This window comes from Pongo abelii, chromosome 15 (assembly GCF_028885655.2).
Source record: "Pongo abelii isolate AG06213 chromosome 15, NHGRI_mPonAbe1-v2.0_pri, whole genome shotgun sequence".
Taxonomy (NCBI): Eukaryota; Metazoa; Chordata; class Mammalia; order Primates; family Hominidae; genus Pongo; species Pongo abelii.
Genome location: NC_072000.2, coordinates 32,554,246 through 32,578,071, shown reverse-complemented (window position 1 = coordinate 32,578,071; position 23,826 = coordinate 32,554,246). Strand labels below are relative to the sequence as shown.

At 35.6% G+C, this 23,826-nt stretch overlaps 1 long non-coding RNA gene and 1 other non-coding gene across 2 annotated transcripts in view; one reads left to right on the top strand and one right to left on the bottom strand.

The window, feature by feature from the left end:
• The window catches only part of LOC129049734 (uncharacterized), a 61,157-nt gene extending 37,331 nt beyond the window's left edge, over positions 1-23,826 (bottom strand). The window contains exon 1 of the long non-coding RNA XR_010136950.1: positions 23,763-23,826. This is a non-coding gene — a long non-coding RNA (uncharacterized LOC129049734). The remainder of the gene's footprint in view (positions 1-23,762) is intronic.
• Positions 10,682-10,789, top strand: LOC112128850 (U6 spliceosomal RNA). Its single transcript, XR_002911306.1, has one exon. It is a non-coding gene; the product is annotated as a U6 spliceosomal RNA (small nuclear RNA).

Here is a 23,826-nt window from a genome sequence, read left to right as displayed (position 1 = left end):
AGTTTAAAGATAAGTAAATGTTGCCACATGTGATTTTACAGAATGGTTGAAAAATTATGTGCTAACTCATCCCCCAAAATTCACAAATTATTTTTTCATGTCTAAAAATTAGTATGCAGTGGCAATAGCTTTATTGTTTTGTGGTAAATATGCTTATTTTCATAAATTTTTATTTAATTTCTCATGACAGACACCAACCATTTTTTCATTTGGTAGCATGAAAACATAATTATTCAATTAAAGCAGATTTATTTTTGTTCTTTTTTTCTGTTACTAATTATTTCAGTTTATAAAGATGTATTGCATATCAATATACATATTAGTTTCTAATTTCTGTTACAATATCTTATTCATAAAATAGAATTAGTTGTAAAAGTAGTACTGAATAGTGGTTTGGTATAGACAGCAAGTAGTACTGAATAGTGGTTTGCTATAGACAGCAGAAGCAGCCTGGTGGGTTTCAAATCCCATATCCACCATTACTTGCAGTTCAACATTAAGCAAGTAACTTCTTCTTGCTTCAGTTTTCTCATCTGTAAGATGGGGCTAATATTAGTACCTACTCAAAGGCTTGTTTTAAAGATTAAAGAGTCACTATCCAGTAAACATATTTATAACAGTGTCTGAACTATAGTAACTATTATGTGAGTAAAGTTGAAAATGAGCTTTAAGTCATATATATTAGCATATCTACTATTCCTTAAATTGATGGTTCCTGTTCCTTTCTTAGATCACTGCCTTCTCTATTTTACTAATTCTTCCCTCTCTCCTATTTCTGAATATCTTCTACCACTACTTTACTACTTTAGTGAACTAAATCCCAAAATAATTTTGTTAATTTGCCCTAAATGTTGGAATTCTAATCTAACTTCAGATTTTTGGAAATCTTCATACCTCACTCCATTTTTTAAATGACTCAAAATAAAAAGTACCACTTTAGTCATTGTACAAATATCCTATTTATAGAATGATTATAAAACATCTTTCTTCCTTGAATTTGTAAAAAAAATTCTCTAAATAAAGGACTTATCCATTAGAGAGATACAGGTTTAGCAAATAAAAATATAAGACACTCTATTAAATTCCAATATGAGATAAACAATATTTTTTCATATAATTATAACCCATGCAATATACTTTGGCTGAAAAATAGCTGTTATTTATCTGAGATTCTAATTTAACTGTACATATGTCTTCAATCTCACAAACTTAAATAGAGCTGGAAAAAACCTGTTAAAAACTTTTAAAATTATGTTGTATAAGCACATACATTTCTAATGGAATTACATTAAGCAGATATAGTTTTTGTCTAATTTCAATTCTTGCATGAATAGCATCTGAATTTTGCTTTATCATTGATGCAAGAGTAATTAGTTTCACCTTTTGTTTATAAAAAGTTCATAATTTCAAAAAATATTTCTGTATTATGTATATAGTAGCTTGAAATTTTACCATCTACTGTGTTTTTTTAAATAATGGAAACTTAAAACCCAACCAAAAAAAATCACACCTTGCAAAAATGAGTCGAGGCTAGAATTCTGCTTTTTCTGTGTTAAAACACTTTGGTGAAAATGAAAAGAGATATTATATAAATAGCACTTTGTCTCAGAGGTGAATTTTGCTAGAGCAGGTATATAATACCATTAATCACTTCAATGGTGTTATAACACAGGCTTTCCAAGTCAACTTCCTTGATTTAAGTAATATCATTTAAAAGGCTACTTGACTGTCAACTAGCTCTTGCCAAACATTATTTTGATTAGCAAAATTGGAGAATAATTCACAGGACTTTCACAGACGGCTATTCACATTCTAAGTGCGTATTGGTGCTTTCTATTTTCATCTAGTCTCTGACTTGGAGAAAATTTAATAGAAATTTTTCTAAATCTAAGCAACAAGTTTGACATTTGCATGTCTCTGGTTACCCAATAGTAGAAAGATCATCTATATCATATTCTCCTAGAGAGAATCAGAGCAGCAATAGCCCTATAAATGATATGATTATGGGACACCAGCAAGTCCCCATCAGCTCTGGCAGAGCTGTTCCATCTCCATCTCCATGTTAACACCTTTCCACCCTAACTTCAAATAGTGGCATCACTCCTGAAGACAGACAGCAAAGGCATCTGTATTGTCTCTAAATTTTGCTGTTAAGGCATAACCACATAACAGTAACGGGGAGCTATAGCCTTTAGCTTTCTTATCAATTCACACAGTAACCTAGTATATTATATTATTATACTACTTATAAGGGTGAGCCAAAAATGTCTATGGATGAAAGAAAGAAAAGCATTCCAACAAAGAGTTTGGAGCTCCTGTGAGGAAAGGGGGAGGAAATGAAAGCCCTTAATAGATCACTGAACTGTGGTGTCATGATCTCGTGGGGTCAGCAGAAACCAGTGCAGAAGACTGGAATTAGCTGGACCCCCACACATCAGAACTCTTAGTTAATCTAAGGGCCTGTCTTACTCTCTTCAACTCCATCTGGTCATTTTTCCGTGGCGCTTCTGACCTTGATACTCACCTTACCACTACCTCAACTATATTTGCTATATAAAGAGAAAGTGAGAATAGAACCATGCTAAAATAATTCCTTAGTGATACCACTAAAATCACAGAGCTAATAAGTCAGAGTTGAAATTTAAATTTAGGTCTGTATGATCCAAAGCAAGTACGCTTTCTATTACACCCCACTGCTGAGAGGGAAGACAAAGAATGTGAAACAGCGTGGAAGGAATGAATTCTGATACACAGGATGTCTCTAGTATATTAATTGAAATGCATTCATTCCACTTACATTTATCAAGCTCTTAGCTGGCCTTGAATTAAATTAGTGTTAGCCTACATTCTTGAGAAAATCTATACACATTAATTATAGTGGGGAAATACTTCTAAAGTTGCATATTGATGTTCTTTTCTACACGGGTCCTTCTCTTTATACTACTTTATACTACATTTCACAGTCTTTTTACCTCTATTGGCTCTCCTCAATATAACCTTCACCAATTTGGTGAAAAAATATATATATACACACACATATGTATATATATAAAATAATATATAATGTATGTGTGTATATATACACATATACATATACACATATACATATGCACTAGTTCTATAATGAAAGCTATATGCTGTTCTTGTTTTCATCTTTCTTAGAATCATTCTAGATAAAACTATTTTCAACATGCATTTGAATTATTACCAAAAATATAATAATATTTCAATGTCCTCTGTTTTATTCATAAAGAGCTTTAAATTCTGCTTGTAAGAATCACACTCTTGCTGGGCACAGTGGCTCACGCCTGTAATCCCAGCACTTTGAGTGGCCAAGGCAGGGGGATCACCTGAGGTTGGGAGTTCAAGACCAGCCTGACCAACATGGAGAAACCCCATCTCTACTAAAGATACAAAATTAGCCTGGCATGGTGGCGCATGCCTGTAATCCCAGTTACTTGGAAGGCTGAGGCAGGAGAATCGCTTGAACCCAGGAGGCGGAGGTTGCAATGAGCTGAGATTGTGCCATTGCACTCCAGCCTGGGCAACAAGAGCGAAACTCTGTCTCAAAATAAATAAATAAATAAAAGAATAACAGTCTTAAATATAGGTCTACCTTATCCCCTGAACAGAACTAGACTCTCCCTAAAATACCAACATCCAGGCCGGGCACGGTGGCTCACGCCCGTAATCCCAGCACTTTTGGAGGCCAAGGTTGGCGAATCATGAGGCCAAGAGATAGAGACCATCCTGGCCAACACAGTGAAACGCCGTCTGTACTAAAAATACAAAAAATTAGCCGGGCATGGTGGCAGGCGCCTGTAGTCCCAGCTACTCGGGAGGCTGAGCCAGGAGAATTGCTTGAACCTGGGAGGCGAAGGTTGCAGTGAGCCGAGATCGTGCCACTGCACTCCAGCCTGGGTGACACAGTGAGACTCCATCTCAAAAAACAAACAAACAAACAAACAAACAAACAAACAAACAAACAAAAAAATCCAACATCCTAATTTGGAGTGCCTCAGTCATTCCAGGTGTTTCTTCAAATTTTTAGGCCACAAGTAACTTTTACTACTTTGCAATCTGATAATGTTAAATGTATCTCTTTCTTTTCATGCTTATATGTTGACTTGGAAACCTTTAATTTTCCATTTCTTTTTCTCAGTTACACTATGTGTGCTTGATCTTCTAGTCTACTTTGTCTAGAACAATCAATTATATACTCTTGAATGTGACTATCTCAGTGGCTACATAGTATATAAACCTCAACCATGTTTTCTTTCATTTCTATCTTGAGTCTACTCTCTGATCTCTTTTCTCTCTTTAGTTCCCTCTAGAGATGTTTTTTTGGAAAGAAATGTTTCAAAGGCTACCTCTGATTGCTCTTTTGAATTTCATTGTAAGTTAATAAGGATTTATGATAGCCTCCAGCTTAAGACTACTTTTCTCAATAGAAATAGAACCCTTGGCCTGTTAGCATTCCTACCTCATTTAGTTAGCATTGGCAAATAATTTGCTTCAGTATAATAAAGCTGAATATTTTGTATTTTTATTCATCTATAAGAACTGAATATTCAGTTCCGAAGGATTTGACACATTACCATATGCCTTTTTTTCCAGAAGTCATATTATTCGTCTGTTGTGTAGTTGCTATCTAGCCTTAGAGTTGAATGTAGAGCATAAGTTAACAAACTCACCAAAGTTTCCTTTTTTCAAAAAATAGCTTCATTAACATAAAATTCACTGGCTAAAATTCACCCATTTGAAGTAAAGCATATGTTAATTTACTCACTGTAGCCATTCCACAATGTATACATATTTCAAAATATCATGTACATGAAAAAATATATAATTTTAGGTGTCAATTTTTAAAAGTATTCATATATTCACAGATGTAACCATTATCACAATCAATTTTAGAGCATTGTATCACCTTAAAAAGAAATTCTATACCCTTTAGCTATTATTTCCTCATCCCCTCATCATTCAACCCCCATTCTCAGCCCTAAGCAACTATTAATCTACACTCTGTCTCTATAGACTTCCTTTCTAGACTTTGAGAAGAATGAAATAATGTACTATGTGGACTTCAGTGACAGGCATCTTTCACTTAAGGTAATATCTTCAGCGTTCATCCAAATTGGCAGATATATCAGTACTTCATTTCTTTCTATGCTCCCCTTCCAAAAATGCATTGTATTGACATGCCACTTTGTTTATCCATCTTTCTGTTGATGGATATTTAGATTGTTTTCACTTTTGGCTATTATGAATCATTATTCAATGCTTACTATAAATATTCATGTATAAGTTTTAATATGGACATGTTTCCATTTCTCTTGCATATATACCTAGGAGTGGAATTGTTGGGTCACATGGTAACTCTGTTTGAAGGATTGCCAAACTGTTTTCCAAAGAGATTGCACCATTTAACATTCTTACCAGCATCATATAAGGTTTCTGACTCACTGACACTAGTTATTATCCTACTTTTTGATTCTAGACATCCTAGTGTATCTGAAGTGGCATCTCACTGTGGTTTTGATTTGCTTTCCTTTGCTAACTAATGATGTGGAGCATTCCTCATGTGCTTCTTGGTAATTTGCATATCTTCCTTGGAAAAGTGTCTACTGAGATCTTTTGCCTATTTTTATTTGGGTTTTTGTCTTTTATTATTGAGCTATAAGTTTTTATATATTCCAAATGTAAGTAATTTAGCAAAGATATGTTTTACAAATATTTCTCCCATCTGTGGCTTTTTTTCATTTTCTTGATGTCCTTTGAAACACAGAAGTATTTAATGTTGATGAAGTTTAATTTATGTTTTGTTTGTTTGCTCTAATTTTGATGAAGTTTAATTTATCTTTTGTTTATTTGTTTGTTTGCTCATGCTTTTCAGTGTCATATGTAAGGACCCTTGGCCAAATCCAAAGTATGGAAGATTTACTCTTGTGTTTCCTTCTAAAAATTTAATAGTTTTAACTCTTACATTCAAGTTTTTGATCCATTTTTATTCATTTTTGCTTCTGATCTTAAGAGTCTAATTTCATTCTTTTGTATATAGATATCCACCTATTCCTACATTATTTGTTGGAAAGACTATTATTTCCCCAATGAATGGTTTAACACTTATATCAAAAATCAGTTGACCATAATTATGTGCATTTATTTCTGGACACTCAATTCTATTGCACTGATTTCTGTACCTGTCCTTGTACCAGTACTATATTTTCTTGATTACTGTTATTTGTAGTAAGTTTTAAAGTTAGGAAGTGTGAGTCCCCATACATTTTTCTTCTTTTCTTGGACTGTTTGGCTATCCTACATCTCTTGCAATTTTGCATGAATTTTAGAATAAGCTTATCAATTTCTACAAAGAAGTCAGCTAGTAGTCTGACAGAGATTGCCTTGAATCTGTAGATCACTTTGGGAAATACAGCCTTCCTAAAAGTTTAAGTCTTCTGATCTATGATCTGTGCCTTAATGTCTTTGTCAACTATAATTCCTTAGGAGATTATTTTTTATTTGTAGTGCAAATATACCTGCCAGGACACCTGTATTAGTTCGTTTTCATGCAGCTGATAAAGACATACCTGAGAAGAAAAAGAGGTTTAACTGGACTTGCAGTTCCACATGGCTGGGGAGGCCTCAGAAACATGGCGTGAGGTGAAAGGCACTTCTTACTTGGCAGCGGCAAGAGAAAATGAGGAAGACGCAAAAGCAGAATCCCCTGATAAAATCATCAGATCTCATAAGACTTATTCACTGCCACAAGCACAGTAGGGGGAAAACCATCCCCATGATTCAATTATCTCCCCCTCCCCCACATGTTGGTCCCTCCCCCAACACGTGAGAATTATGGGAGTACAATTCAAGATGAGATTTGGGTGGGGACACAGAGCCAAACCATATCACCATCTTATAAAAGTACAGAGTATTTCCTTCTAATGACATGCTTTTTTCTCTTGTTGACAAATAAGAGGATTGATTTACAAACTTCCCTAGTTCATGTTATAAAGAAAACAACTTCCGCACAGGAGCTACTTATAAAAATGCACTATATCCCCCTCCCCAAACCTTATCCAGAACAATTCTATATGCTAAAGATGCTTTTAGTATTGGATTATTAGTTTTCCATATACATCAGCAACCAAAGCTAACAAGCATCTACCTGCTACCTCACATGGTTTCTGCATTTCAGTACTTTCTTGCCCACTTATGTGACGGTTACACATATTAAAGTTATCATACAAATTAGGTGAGGGTCATATTTGACAACTATTGTTTGGTTCATGCTTCGTAAGACTGACTATTACGAAAATATTCTATAGCTTTTGCACATTCCCAAACTCCATGAAGCTCTCTTATCCCTATGTAAATCTCTCATGTGTTCAATTTTGTATTCTGCAAAATTTAATAATTTGGTGTCATATGCCAATGCCTGCAGAAATAAAACTTGAAATTATGGTCTTCAAGTTCCCATTGTTTATCCATGAATTTAATATATAGTTGGGTTTCTCACTTGAATTGTAACTCTAAAAGGATTGTAGCATGCCCACTTTTTTCATCAACTTGACACATAAGGGTGAAATTTTGTGTACTACTTTTGAGCCTTCCTAGATGGTCTGAAACACACTGGAGAGATCAGAAGGAAAATCATGATGGTTTTGCACAGTGTCCAATATTGTATTGCAGTTAATGGCACTTGCAAAGTTGGTGGTCTGGTAATTAAGTAAGAATCAATCCACAGCTTATGTGTTTGCATACAGTGGTTCTCAATGAGAAATCCTAAGTGGTCACTTGAACTTTTATGGCAAGGAGTCAAATTCTCTGTAAAACGTGCACAAGCAATTCTTGCTGCCTTCAGCAAGCATAAATCTTATACTGAGTGAAATATTCTCTCTTCCTCTCTGTGGAAATGCTACAAACAATAATTTTTCAACACACTATAATACATTTATAGAATAGAAAGGATAGATGTAAATAGTGTTGAAGGCCAATTCTCATGTCACATAAAATGAATGTGTAAAAGAAACCAGGTGAAATCACTGATTTATCTTTCTGTTTTTGCAAGCTTATGTTTAAGTTATTACATCTCAATTGCCTCAAATGTTTTCTTCTACTCTGACTTAAAAAGCAGTTCCAAATTCTATTTAATTTTAGCATTAAACAACTGTGTTGTTGCTGATAAAACATCAATGTAAACTGTGATTTTCCTACTACATTATCTAAGTAAATACAAGTTACAAAATCCACTTATGTACAGAGAGTGGATAAACCCAGGCAAATTTTGATCTAATCTACAGTTCTTTGCTCTTTTTAAATGTCTGTGACCAAGATTATTTTAACTTCTTAGATTACTTTTTTTTTACTCTTCTGGCTATCCATGAATAACTACTTCAATGTGATAAGTAATTTAAACACACCTCTTTCAGACAGTGGTCCTGTACTTTTCATTACATATGTGGCTCTTCCTATAGAAAGTACAGAAATTTAACTTTATTATTGACAAAGAGAAATGTAAATTAATGATTGAAATATGTTCAGCACTGAATGAAAATAAAATCCTACCTCAAAAGTTGGAATGCATATTTTAGTAAATTTATGTATTATTGCATGAAATAAGTAATCGTACAAAATATTGAATGGTTTTATGATAATACAGACACTTAATCCATAGCATTAAAATCCACCCACTTCCCTGATTTGTGGAATGAGATAATGATAACCTCTAAATCATTGGATCATAGTGAGTAATACAGAAGAATATTATACAGGAAGTATACTATATTTATTTGGAATATTATATCATGTGCTCTCATCTTTTTATTAGATAAAACAATTCTATAATTTTAAAATATGATAGTTAATAAATCCTTATAGTACTAAACAAGCTGAGAAAGTTTGTTACACACTTACAAAACAAGAGCAATATGAAAATGTGTTTAAAAAAGTAAATGTTGCACTAAAAAGTAATTTTTTAATTTTTATTTTATGTTCAGGGATACATGTGCAGGTTTGTTATATAGGTAAACTCATGTCATGGGCGTGTGTATACAGATTATTTTATCACCCATGGACTAAGCCTAGTACACAATAGTTATTTTTTCTGTTCCTCTTCCTTCTCCCATCCTCCACCCTCCAGCAGGCCCCAGTGTCTGTTGTTCCCCTTTTTGTGTCCATGTATACTCATCATTTAGTTCCCACTTATAAGTGAGAAAATGTGGTGGTTGGTTTCATATTCCTATGTGAGTTTGCTAAGAATAATGGTCTCCAGCTCCATCCATGTTCCTGCAAAGGACATGATCTCATTCTTTTTATGTCTTCATAGTATTTCATGGTGTATACGTAGTACATTTCCTTTATCCAGTCTACCATTGATGGGTATTTAGGTTGACTCTACGTCTTTGCTATTGTGAATAGTGCTACAGTGAACATACATGTGCATGTGTCTTTTTGACAGAATCATTTGTATTCCTTTGGGTATATATCCAGTAGTGAGATTGCTGGGTTGAATGGTAGTTTCGTTTTTAGCTCCTTGAAGAATCACCACACAGCTCTCTGCAGTGGTTGAATTACTTTCCACTCCCACCAGCAGTGTATAAGTGTTCTCTTTTCTCTGCATCCTTGTCAGCCTCAGCATCTGCTATTTTTTGACTTTGTAATAATAGCCATTCTGACTGGCGTGAGATGGTACCTCATTGTAGTTTTGATTTGCATTTCTCTAATGGTCAGTGATGTTGAGCTTTTTTTTCACATGCTTTTTGGCCGCCTGTATGTATGACTTGTCTTGAAAAATGTCTTAATGGGATTGTTTGTATATTTTAGGTAAATATGTTTAAGTTCCTTATAGATGTTGGATAGTAGACCTTTGTCAGATCCATAGTTTGTAAATACTTTCTCTCATCCTATAGGTTTACTATTTACTCTGATGATAGTTTATTTTGCTGTGCAGAAGCTCTTTTGTTTAATTAGATCCCATTTGTCAATTTTTGCTTTTGTTGTCATTGCTTTTGGTGTCTTCATCATGAAATCTTTGTCCATTCCTATGTCCAGAATGGTATTGCCTAGGTTGTCTTCTGGGGTTTTCATAGTTTTTGGTTGTAACTTAAATCTTTAATCCATCTTGAGTTGACTTTTGTATACGGTGTAAGGAAGGGGTCTAGTTTCCATCTTCTGCATATGGCTAGCCTGTTATCCCAGCACCATTTATCAAATAGAGAGTCCTTTCTCCATTGCTTGTTTTTGTCAGCTACATTGAAGACCAAATTTTTGTATATGTGTGACCTCATTTATGGGCTCTCTGTTCTGTTCCATTGGTCTATGTGTCTGTTTTTGTACCAGTACCATCCAGTACCATGTTGTTTTGGTTATTATAGCCCTACAGTATAGTTTAAGTCAGGTAGTGTGATGCCTCCTGCTTTGTTCTTCATGCATAGGATTGCCTTAAATATTTGGACTCTTTTGGTTCCATATGAATTTTAAAGCAACATTTATTTCTGTAATGAATGCCTTCAGTAGTTTGGTAGGAATAGCATTGAATCTATAAATTGCTTTGGGCAGTATCACCTTTTTAATGATATTGATTCTTCTTCTCATGATCATGGGATATTTTTTCATTTGTTGATGTTATCTGTGATTTGTTTGAGCAGTGCTTTATAATTCTCATTGTAGAGCTCTTTCTGTGCTCGCTTCAGTAGCACATATACAAAAATTGGAACGGTATGGAGAAGATTAGCATGGCTCCTGCACAAGGATGAGATCTTTCTCTTCCCTGGTTAACTGTATTCCTAGGTATTTTATTATTTTTGTGGCAATTGTAAATGGGATTGCATCCCTGATTTGGCTCTTGGCTTGGCTGATGTTGGTGTATAGAAATGCTAGTGTTTTTTGTGTGTTGATTTTGTATCCTGAGATATTGCTGAAGTTGTTTATCAGCTGGAAGGGCTTTTGGGTCAAGACTATGGCGTTTTCTAGATATAGAATGATGTCACTTGCAAACAGGGATCATTTGACTTCTTCTCTTTCTATTTGGATGCCCTTTGTTTCTTTTTCTTGCCTGGTTGCCCTGGCCAGGACTTCCAATACTACATTGAATAGGAGTGGTGAGAGAAGACATCCTTGTCTTGTGCCAGTTTTCAAGAGGGATGCTCTCAGCTTTTGCCCATTCAGTATAATGTTGGCTATGGGTTTGTCATAGACAGTTCTTACTATTTTGAGTTATGTTCCTTCAATACTTCGCTTGTTGAGAGTTTTTAACATGAAGCGATGTTGAATTTTATTGAAAGCCTTTTCTGCATCTATTGAGATGGTCATGTGTTTTTTTTCTTTAGTTCTGTTTATGTGATGAATCATGTTTACTGATTTGCATATGTTGAACCAACCTTGCATCCCAGAGATAAAGCTTACTTGATCGCGGTGGATTAGCTTTCTGATGTGATGCTGGATTCGGTTTGACAGTGTTTTGTTTTGTTTGTTTGTTTTTTGATGTGGAGTTCTGTCGCCCAGGATGGAGGGCAGTGGTGTGATTTTGGCTCACTGCAAATTCCACCTTCCAGGTTCAACTAATTCTCCTGACTCAGCCTCCCGGGTAGCTGGGATTACAGGTGCATGCCACCACACCCAGCTGATTTTTGTATTTTTAGTAGGGATGGGGTTTCACCATGTTGCCCAGGCTGGACTCAAACTCATGGTCTCAGGTGATTCACCTGCCTAGGCCTCCCAAAGTGCTGGGATTACAGGCATGAGCCACTGTGCCTCGTCCTATGGTTTGCTAGTGTTTTGTTGAAGATTTTTGCATCAATGTTCATCAAAGATATTGGCCTGAAGTTTTCTTTTTTTGTTGTGTCTCTGTCAGGTTTTGATAATGGAATGCTATTTTCATAGAATGAGTTGAGGAGTCTCACCTACTCAGTTTTTTTTAATGGTTTCAGTAGGAATGGCACCAGCTCTTCTTGGCACATCTGGTAGAATTTGGCTATGAATCTGTCTGGTCCTGGGCTTTTTTTTGGTTGATAGGCTATTTACTATTGATTCAATTTCAGAGCTCATTATGGGTCTATTCAGGGATACAGTTTCTTCCTGGTTCAATCCTGGGAGGGTGTATTTGTCTAGGAATTTATCCATTTATTCCAAATTTTATAGTTTACGTGCATATAGGTGTTCATAATAGTCTTCTAGGGTTATTTGTATTTCTGTGGAATCAGGGGCAATATCCTATTTGTCTTTCCTAATTGTATTTATTTGGATCTTCTCTTTATTAGTCTAGCTAGTGGTCTATTATCTTATTAATTTTTCAAAAAACAGCTCTTGGATTCACTTATTTTTGAATTATTTTTCACATTTCAATCTCTTTGGTTTGGCTCTGATTTTGGTTATTTCTTGTCTCTGCTAGCTTTGGAATTGGTTTGCTCTTCCTTCTCTAGTTACTTTAATTATGATGTTAGGTTGTTAGTTTGAGATCTTTCTAACTTTTTGATGTGGACATTTAGTGCTATAAATTTTCTGCTTAACACTGCCTTGCTGTGCCTCAGAGACTCTGGTATATTGTGTCTTTGTTCTCATTAGTTTCAAAGAACTTCCTGATTCCTATCTTAATTTCAGTATTTACCCATAAGTCATTCAGGGTCAGGTTGATTAATTTCCATGTAATTATATGGTTTGGAGCAATTTTCTGATTCTTGAATTCTAGTTTTATTGCACTGTGATCTGAGAGAGTGGTTGGTATGATTTCAGCTTTCTGCATTTGCTGAGGATTGTTTTATGTCCAAATATGTGGTTGATTTTAGAGTATGTGCCATGTGGCAATGAGAAAAATGTATATGCCATTACTTTTAGGTGGAGAGTGCTATAGAAATCTATCAAGTCCATCTGTTCCAGTGTTGAGTTCAGGTCCCAATATCTTTGTTAATTTTCTGCCTTGATGATCTGTCTAATACTGTTGGTGGGATGTTGAAGTATCCCACTATTATTGCGTGGGAGTTTAAGTCTCTTTGAAGGTCTCTGAGAACTTGCTTTATGAATCTAGGTGCTCATGTGTTGGGTGTGTATATATACATATATATATCATATATATCTCATATATATATGCATATATGTGATAGTTAAGTCTTCTTGTTGAATTGAACCCTTAATCATTATGTAGTGCCCTTTCTTGTCTTTTTTTATCTTTGTTGGTTTAAAGTTTGTTTTGTCATTAATTAGGATTGCAATTTCTAGTTTTTTCTGTTTTCCATTTCATTGGTAGATTTTTCTCCATTCCTTTGAGTCTATAGATGTCATTGAATGTGAAATGGGTGTCATTCCACATGTATCTTGAAGACACATACCATTGTGTTTTGCTTCCTTATACAGATTGCCACTCTGTCCTTATTTTTTCCAATAAGAAATGGTAGAAAACATAAAATTGTCGGAAAATTTTCAAAAATACATGCAGAAGCCATGAAATGACACTGTTATTTTCTAGCCAAATATCAGCATCTAATGTATTATACCCAGCCATACCCTTATTGCAGAAAATTCTTCTGTTTTCAGTCTGTCTCATTTTTTCTGATATCTCCCTGCTTCTTGCTACTTATTTTAGCTCTAGATATAATTTAAACAATCACCCTTTTATTGAGCTCTACTGTACACTGGAAACCATCGAGAAAGTCATTGACTTTCCCAGGAAATCAGAAGTACACAGATCAGAAAGTATACTGTGACTTGCAAAAGTCTATACAGATACAAAGAACAGATAGGAAGGAGCAATCAAATCTGCCTGGAAGAGTCAAAGAAAGTGACTTCACCCTATTGTGATAACAACCTCAAAACCTTAATCCCATATTCCACAAATAAGGTTTCTCTCACACACAATACATTCAGCTCAAGTTGGGTCGTCACTCAAGAATCCAGAATAAAAAAGGCTCCACCCTTTCATAGTTTCCTCATCTAGAACAGAAGACTCCATATTCATCATGGCAGTAGAAGAGTCTACATCACTTCATCTCAGAGGCCACTGGCCAGAACCGTAGTTGTCACCCTCCTCGAGCCCCTACCACCCACTGCAAGACGGTTAACAAATATGGACAAATAGATATAATATTTGATCAATTTTATTATCTCTACCACAGAAAGTTTCAGAAAGGTGATGAAATTTAAGCTGGGCTTTAAAGGCTACATCAAATTTGACAAATGGAATTGTGAGGAAAGCACATTACAAGTAAAGGAAAGAGTGAATGCACAAAAGCAAGAGAACATCATGGTATGTAATGAAGAAATGTCCATTATTTGCTCTGTGGCTGAGACTAACAGTTATTATTCAAACATCTGTTCTCTTCTTTTCCTGTAGCAATAGAAGCTGTAGCTGGGCATAGGTTAACCTATCCGCAAACTTCATTGTGTTACCTCTTTTGCATTTAAGTGTCACAATAGGAGTAAATTCTCATCTATGAAATGAGAGGAAAGATATGTACAATTTGTGGCATATACTTCTAAAGGAATAAATATGCCTTCCTCTTCTCTTTTCTTCCCATCACACTGGCTTACAGACACTTTGGGAAGGCATTTCTGTAGCATGTATGATAACAAACTATAGCAATGGCAGAGCAACAAGATGGAAAGATACTACTTGATGGAAAGATACTACTTGATACTACCCAAGTGTCATAGGGTTCCTGAGTGGTGACCAAGAGAGATAAGTTGATTTCTATTGTGATTAAATCATACTCTTTTTGGAATCACTTTTTATAGCAGGCAAATCTGTAACCTAATATGGCCTCTACTAGGTAATATTAGTTTTCTTTCTCTCTTTGTGTTATCTCTTGTACCTATAAAGGTTTTTGCAATTAACATACAATTATAAATTTGAAGGTATAATTGAAAAAATAAATCTGCTTTGAGGTTGATTATTTTCTAGCACCCAGGTTGTGTATACGTAGGTTAAGCAGTACATTTGATTTCAAAGACACTTCAGAGGCTTTTAAATTCCTTTGCTGTAGGACTAGTGTGCATATAGTACAATGACATAGGTTAAACAGAATAACCATCATGTTTCAGTGGCACTGTGAGATATATTTGAAAATATATCTGCCTATCACTGGAAGATCACTACACTGTATGATAGAAAATGGCATTGGTGGTGACAAGAGGGGAAGGGGGGCTGATAACTGAAGAAAATGATAAAGGGATAAGGAACCTCTTCCCAGCAAACTTGTAGTGAATTCTGCAATATATGAGTCACAAATTTTAGAGTAGGTATCTACACTTCAGGAATGGAGAAAACCTACTGTGCCCCAGATATTGGAGGGGCAGAGCGGGAAGTGTAGAAATATCAGGGAACCCAAGGATACACTTGAGAAACACCATGCTGGATTATAAATCTTGTGAAGGCATGGATATCTTGACTCTTGCATCCCTGGAACAATGGCTAGAATTTAGTAGGTAACCAAAAATATTTGTTCTTGACATCCCTAGTCATTGGCATTTCAGCAAATGGAAATTTCAGTTTACCAGTTGCTCAGGCCCAAATCTTTAAAGTCATCCCTGATTCCTGTCTTTCTTGTACACTCTGTATCCAGGTCATCAACAAATCCTATTAGCATACCAGTCATAATAATTTCTGAATATTATGACTCCTAAGCAGGCCCACCATTATCACTCTAGTGCAAGCTATCACCACTTCCAGGCTCCAGGCTCTTAGCTGGACTTCCAGTTTATACCCTTGCTCCCTGTATTAGTTTCCTGTGGCTGTTGTAGTAAATTGCCATAAAATTGGTGGCTTAGAGCAACATAAACATATTCCTTTATAATTCTGAAAATCAGAAATCCAAACTTATTCTCCTGGGCTAAAGTTAGGTACTGGCAGGGCTGGTTCCTTCAGTAAGCACAGAAGATAATTAATTTCTTTTCCTTTTACAGTTTCTAGAGGCTGCCTGCATTCCTTGGCTCATGACTTTGCATCACTCTGACGTCTTGCTCTCACAGTCGTATCACCTACTACTGGCTCTGATCTGACTACTTGTTGTAAGGATTGGTGTGATTACATCAGACCCAACCCGATAATTAAAGATAATCTCCCCACCTCAAAATTCTTAGTTTAATTACATCTGCAAAATACCTTTTGCTAGATAAGGTAACATTCACAAGTTCTGGAGATTAGGGCATAGACATCTTTTTGGGGCACCATTATCTGGCCTACCACACTCCCTTACGATCAAATCTCCTTAGAGCCACCAGAGTGAAAAATCTGACCACATCCATTCTGAGCTCTGTGTCTTCCATGTGATTCCCATTTTATTCAGCGTGAAACAGGAAGCATTATCCATAGTCTTAACAGCTGTATATGGTCAGATCCTCCACAGCTTCTCCAACACATCTACCACCACACACCCTTCACTCACTGTGTTCCAGACACTTTGGCTTCTTTTCTGTTCCTCAAATATGCCAAACACACTTTTACCCCAGCGCTTTTGCACTTGCTCTCACCTCTGCCTTGAATATTCTACCTCCAGATATTCACATGCTTGGCTTTCCAACTGCATTCCAGTTTACGATTACATATTATCTGACTGCAGGTCTTCTCTGAGCACCCCATGAGATACAGCAACCTCTCCTCTCAATCACTCACCCCTTATCTTGCTTTGCTATTTTTCATAGCACATTATGTCCATCTGAAATAGTATGTATTTGTTTGCTTGCCGTCTTTCCCCCACTTTGAGAACAGTGTTTTGTTCACTGTTATGTCCCTAGCACTAGAATAGTTTCTGACACAGAGGTAAACTCAAGTATTAATTCTTAAATAATAAATGAAAGAATGCATGTTGAATTAGTGATTTCTAAACCAGTTTCATTAGATACCTTCTTGAAATAGTCATGCTTGTTTTGCTATTTTCTCATTCTTCTTTTCTTAAACATGAACGTCAAGATAATTTATTATCTTCTCTTCACAATAAAAACAATATAATTTTCCAATACTTTTATTGCAAGTGCTTATCACAAGATGAATATAACATCATAGGCTTGCCTAGATGACTATGGATACTGTTTATGCATAGAAATATGTTCCAAATTAGAAATAAGTAAATTCCCATTAATTTTTTGAAATATGGTCTCTTTATAAGTTTGTAAGACTATTGGCATATACCTGATTGCAGAAAATACATACCATGAGCATTTACATTTATAGTTTAATTAACTAGCAGGTTTGAATTCATGGGAGGTTGCTCCAATTAGCTGACTGTGTTGAAGTAATGACAATAATATTTAGAGTTACTGTAACACTTTACCAACACTAATTACTACCCAAATTACTGTTGCATTGTCATCTCTCTTTTACACATATGGAACAAAGGGATAAGGAAGTGACTTGCCTAAGTCACTGAGGAACCTAATATTGAGATTAGCACTCAATGATTCCTGGCTCTCAGAATGTGTGCTGCTACCACCAGGCCACACTCTTCCCTCCAGAGAGAAGATGTATCAGCATGGAATTGTGCTGAAGCAAAGATGTGAAATAGAATGATTACATATCTACCAAGTGGGAAGATCTGGGTAAGAATCTATCAGTGCTGGCAGAGAAGCAAACCATACGACATCACTCATCCCCAGAAAGTGAAGTGAAGGGAAATAAAAAACTATCTACACCATTTGGAAAACACAGCCACCCCATACCGTTGGAAAAAAATACACTAAAACATCTTCATTTGATTTGACCTCTAATAACATGAATAATTATCTTACAACTCACTTTTTTACCTCTTGATTATTCTACAGATCCGGCATATATGAGCAAAATCTGACAAAATTCACTCATTTAATTTGAAGATTTTAATTATGTAGAAAAAGTAGGTTCGCATTCTTTCTTATTAATAGAGTTCAAAAGACTTAAGGCCTAGAGTCTAGCTTCAGCTATTAAAATGATACATCAGCATGTGTTTCTCCTTTATTAAGCAATGATTCGTTATACCTTTCCCCTTAGAGGACACCCACATTTCTTTAAAAATAAGTTGGGTGAACATCGACTGTGAATGTGTTTTTGTTTTCCTAATAGAATATCAGTGGGAGTTGTACACACAGATCAAGAGCTGTACACATATTATTATCTCCAAATAATTAATATTTGTGTATTATTTCCCTTGATCTGGCTATACATGAATACAGAGGCACTGGTACTACTCATCACAAAATACAGTGGTAGCTGGTTCCAGGGCTGCCTTTGCGAATACTCTCTGCCAGTGGCTGAAGAGACTAAGGAAGCACCCCTGCTGAGTCCCCTCTCATCCTCCTCAGGGAGTATGCACTAATTCTATCTTCTCCTATTGGGAAGGCAGCCAAAGGCAGAAGCAAGAAGGACAGCACTGTAGTTCCTAGAGAGAGGAAGGTGCCAATAGTCAGGAATGGAGAAGAAAAATGTAAGTTTTATAAAATAAGGATAACAGAAACAATGATTAGCACCTCAATCTTTCCATTATACCCAAAGAGGAAAGTTCCATGACTGGCAGATGGAGTAACAGCATCCAATTGCAGTCTTATGTTTGCACCATATACATAGAATAGAATAGAGAAAGGAAACTACTTTAAGGATGTAAGCTGTGGTGTAGAGTCAAATGCAGACTGCGATGGTATTTTTGCCTAGTAGATTCTGTGTCACACTTTGGCAAGCCCTTACCAGCTAGCTTGGCTCTCTGCTTGCTTTTGACCTTAGAAGTTTGACCAATAATTTAGTTTCAATTATTTATAGGAAAAACACTTAGCCTTTTGAAAAAAAAGTAATAGAAGTTATTTCAAAGAATTTTTTATATACATAGGTCTACTAATAAAATGAGTTCAAGATATTTTGTTTCTATGAAGTGGGAAAAGCACGGGATGAATGGGGGAGATACATTCAAATGAGCTTTTTAGAAATGAGAGAGTAAGAAATATGTCTGTTGGCAAATCATCCTCCATAAATAATATCATGTTGAAAAATATAACTAATTATGTTATATATAAACTTGAGCAGGAGCACATTTCTGAACACCAGAACTTTTTATTACAGTATAGAAAGGAAAAAATATGATATTGTAGAGCCATTTTCTCAATGTTTACAATTAGAAAGGAAAGGTGAATATTGTCTAGTTTAAAAATTACAATTCTTTAAACAGTTGAAAACTCTCTTTATGATTATAAAAACATTAAATAGGATTTAAATGATCATTATGTTTACAAATATATTAATGGCACAATAAAGGTAGCATTTTTTCCCCTTAAATGTGTTACTTAAAAAATCCGTAAAATGAAGGGAAATTAATATCAAAATTTTTTTTTAAATTAAAGTTTCTCGGTTCCATGGTAACAATGTATTATAAGTAGCAAACGTGTAATTAAAGCAGTCATTATATGTATATTTAGATTATCAATATGCAGTCTTCAATTTATTTAACAGAAAGTAGAAAACATTACAAAATGAGAAGCTTTGTGATATTTTTCTTTCATTTAATTCTGAGCTTTAATCCCTCCTCCCCGATTGTAATGTATAAATTCTATAATTTAGCCCCAATCTAAAATCCAGGAAAGAAAATATTTAGAAGGGAGATAATTAATTCAAAGCAGGTAAAAATACCAACTGTGTCGTATTACCAAGGCAATCACAGAATGAAGGCACTGGTATTTGAAAGTGGAAATTACCTGTAATTTTAGGATTTTAAATGAAGAACTCTGTAACAGAGAATGCAAATTTGGAAAACTATCCACATAAACTGAAATGTCTTTTCTTTATTTTAACCTTTTCTGCATGATAGAGCACCAAAGTCAGATTATGCATCTACAAATTTGGAGGCCTTCCACTTCTGAGATCTGAGAAGGAATTGCTTCTCTATGACTTGGCCTCTGGATTTATAAGTATAAAGAGTATTTAAATGCCATGAAGCTAAACAAGGGTTGCTAGAGTAGTCCATCTCTATGGAAAAAAATGGCTCCACCAACCTTCATAATGATGATAGCCTGGTTCGTGGACCTAGAAACATGGGCTCCAGAAATAAACTATCCTGAACAATATCTTGTGATCCAAGAAATAGGCAGTGTAGACTTTGAAGTCTGAGAGCAGATATCAAATGATGGCTTTGAGGATAAGTATTGGGAGAGTTACCCAACCTTTCAATGCTTCAGTTTCCTTATCTATAAATATTTGGATAATAGCAGAATGTATTTCATTAGTGTTTTTGAGGGGTTCAGATCAGATGAATATGGAAAGATCTTGGCAATGTAGATTATTTAAATATTGTTAAATTCATGTTTGCTATTGATGCTTTTACATGAAATTGTAAGATTTGCTTAAGTATAATCATACTTTACAATTCAGGAAAACCCCATTATTTCCTGAATTAGTAGATTATCAAGATGGTATTATATGATATGACATCATATAATAGGTAAAAATAACAAATATAATATATAATATACAATACAATATAACAAATAATTTCAGATCCAAAAGGAACCTTAGAGATTTTACTGCATAATCAATCATGGCTCAGCTTAGAAATGTGAAGTGTCTTCCCGAAATCAATGTTGGGGTTTTTTTTAAGTGTAAAACATAGGTTCCAAAACTAAAACTTAGAAAACATTTTTTTCCTCTCAAAACCATTAAGAGATTGGAAAGTGTGCTGTTCCATTGGACTCTCTATTAACTCTTTCTACTAATTCTATTTTTATTAGTTGAAGTAATCAACCTCTGTATAAATTGGCTGGTCTACCAAACCATTTAAGAATAACAGAAGGCCCTTGTGAAAGATTTGTACTTGTGTTAACGATGTCAGATGACAGGGTCAGGAACACACAGCAGAGATGCCTACTGGCAGCAGAGATATTTTTATATTATTAATCACATCCAAAAATTATCTTAGGAAAGTAGAATTAATATTCCCACATGCCATGGAAAAGCTAAATTGTTAATAGCCTCCCTAGGGCTTTGATTCTTTCTGCGGCATCTTCAATGACTTTGTCAATGTTTAAACATTATAAACTATCACAATTTTTCCTCATAAAATGAAATCCAGTGCTTTGGAGGCCTTGCTTTCTTTAAAATAAAGGATGCTAAACTGCTTAAAAATTAATAGATGAGGCCGGGCGCATTGGCTCACGCCTGTAATCCCAGCACTTTGGGAGGCCGAGGCGGGTGGCTCATGAGGCCAGGAGATCCAGACCATCCTGGCTAACAAGGTGAAATCCCATCTCTACTAAAAAACTACTAAAAAAATTTACCCGGGCGTGGTGGCAGGCGCCTGTAGTCCCAGCTGCTCGGTGCGCTGAGGCAGGAGAATGGCGTGAACCCGGGAGGCGGAGCTTGCAGTGAGCCCAGATAGCGCCACTGCACTCCAGCCTGGGCGACAGAGCGAGACTCAGTCTCAAAAAGAAAAAAAGAAGAAAATTAATACATGAGGCCAGGCGTGGTGGCTCACACTTGTAATCCCAGCACTTTGGGAGGCCGAGGTGGGAGGATCACTTGAGTTCAGGAGTTCCAAACCAGCCTGGACAACATGGTGAAACCCTGTCTCTACTAAAAATACAAAAATTAGCTGGGCATGGTGGCGAGCGCCTGTAATCCCAGCTACTCGGGAGGCTGAGGTAGGAGAATCACTTAAACCTGGGAGGTGGAGGTTGCACTGAGCTGAGATCAGGCCACTGCACTCCAGAATGAGACTCTGTCTCAAACAAACAACAAAAAAAATTAATAGATGATTGGACCATACAAAATTAGTACAAAATAATAAAACTGTAGAGATTGATTTATAGAGACCAACATCCCAGAGTAATAAAATAAGCTGGATAACTGACAAGTTCCTCCTTCAAGTTGTTCCTTCATTGATCAGGTGCTGCATCCTCTATTATTGTCACATGTTAAGGAAAACAGATAATGACATAGTTCGTTTGAAGAGAAGTAAATATATTAATAAGGTACTTAATAAATAAAAATATGATAGACTATCATATCAAATTTATGAGCCAAAATTTGTTTTGACAACAATTTGATAATTAATAGTAAATTAATAATAGAAAAGTTTTCATAATCATTAAAAGGATTTTGAATCTCTGAAACATGGGACACTTCAGAATGTACCTTACAATAAATGTTCAGCCTTAAGATGAATGTCATTCTCATTGGATTATAAACTGAGCTGTAACCGAGTTGGAGAAGCAAGCTAATGAGCTGGATGAAAAAAATCTGACTTCAAAGCTCAAGTAGACTTAGAGGTTGGAACAAACTGAGGGTTTCTAAACTAAAAGGTGGCCATTAATGCCCATTCAATTTACTACAGATAGGTGGATGTGCAGATGGATGTAAGAATGAGGATTTATGTCTCCTGTGACTGTACCAAGAATTAATGCTTCAGTCATTATAGGTACCATTTGATGAATAATTTCTTGCAGGTCAAAATGTTTTATTCCTATATAAATAGGGAGAATAAATTTTATAATATAAATTTGAAGAATAGATACATAAGGCATCATTTTCATTCCAACAAAAATGTGTTAAGCCATTTTTTACTTTTCAAATTTATTGTCATGAATTTTTAATAAAACAGATTTTGTTTAAATTTACCTAACATTTTTCAGTGCTGGCATTACTCGTCATAATATAAAGACTATCAGAGAACAAAACTTGTTTTTTAATTTTTTGTTTTAGATCTAATGATTCTTAATTAGTGAATTAGAATCAGTAAGAATAATAAGAATTTTAAGTAAGAATACATGGACCTTTGAAATACATATTCTTCAAAGATCAATGAGCTGTTATGACTATAGAGACTATAGAAATAAACCACATAAAAATATGTGCCAAAGTGCTGCAAGCAAAGAATTCAGTGTTCAAACCCAAATCCTAATATATTTTCTTTCATCTCTCCCTTCCTTCTATTTCTCATTCCTTTTTCTTTCCTTTCATTGACTTGTGAATGTTCACAGTCAATTGGGAATAACAAGCATATAAATAATATGCAAACAAAGAATAATAATAGCACAGAGGAGACAAATGGTTATTAACCAAGTCTGAAGGAGAGCCAAGGAAGCTTTAAAAGCAACCAAAATGAGTTGGACACTGAAGGGTAGCAGGACATTACCAGGTGGGTGAGGATGGAGACATTGGAAATTTTAGAAAGAAAAAATATCTTGGCCGGGTGCAGTGGCTCACTCCTGTAATCCCAGCACTTTGGGAGGCCGAGATGGGCGGATCACGAGGTCAGGAGATCTAGACCATCCTGACTGACACGGTGAAACCCCGTCTCTACTAAAAACACAAAAAAATTAGCCAGGCGTGGTGGTGGGCGCCTGTAGTCCCAGCTACTAGGGGGGCTGAAGAAGGAGAATGGCGTGAACCCAGGAGGAGGAGGTTGCAGTGAGCCGAGATTGCGCCACTGCACTCCAGTCTGAGTAAGACTTCGTCTCCAAAAAAAAAAAAAAAAAAAAAAAAAAAATCTTACAAAGTCTTCTCAAAGGACAGAATTGCTTGATTCTCTCCTCCTTGCATAACATCAGTTTATATGTACCTTTGGGGATTTGTATGCTGTCCTCCCACAGCTGCCAGGTAAACAAGGTGGTAGCCATTGGCTTGGTCTTGCTCATTCAAGACATAATATACCTTTTCTCCTGGTAGTAGGACTTACTGGCTCTCAAGATTGCTCCTCTGAGGAAATAAGGCTTGGGAAGAAGTCGACTTATGAAAAAATGAGATCGACTGTTGTGTGTGGCTAAGTGAGAACTGACCTAAGGTCCAAGGTCATAGATTAAGAAGAAAATTGGGAAAACAGTACCTGAAATTCAGGGAGAGTTAATTTTCCAAAACTTAACAGCCCAGTAGTCATTGCTCTTTAGCTT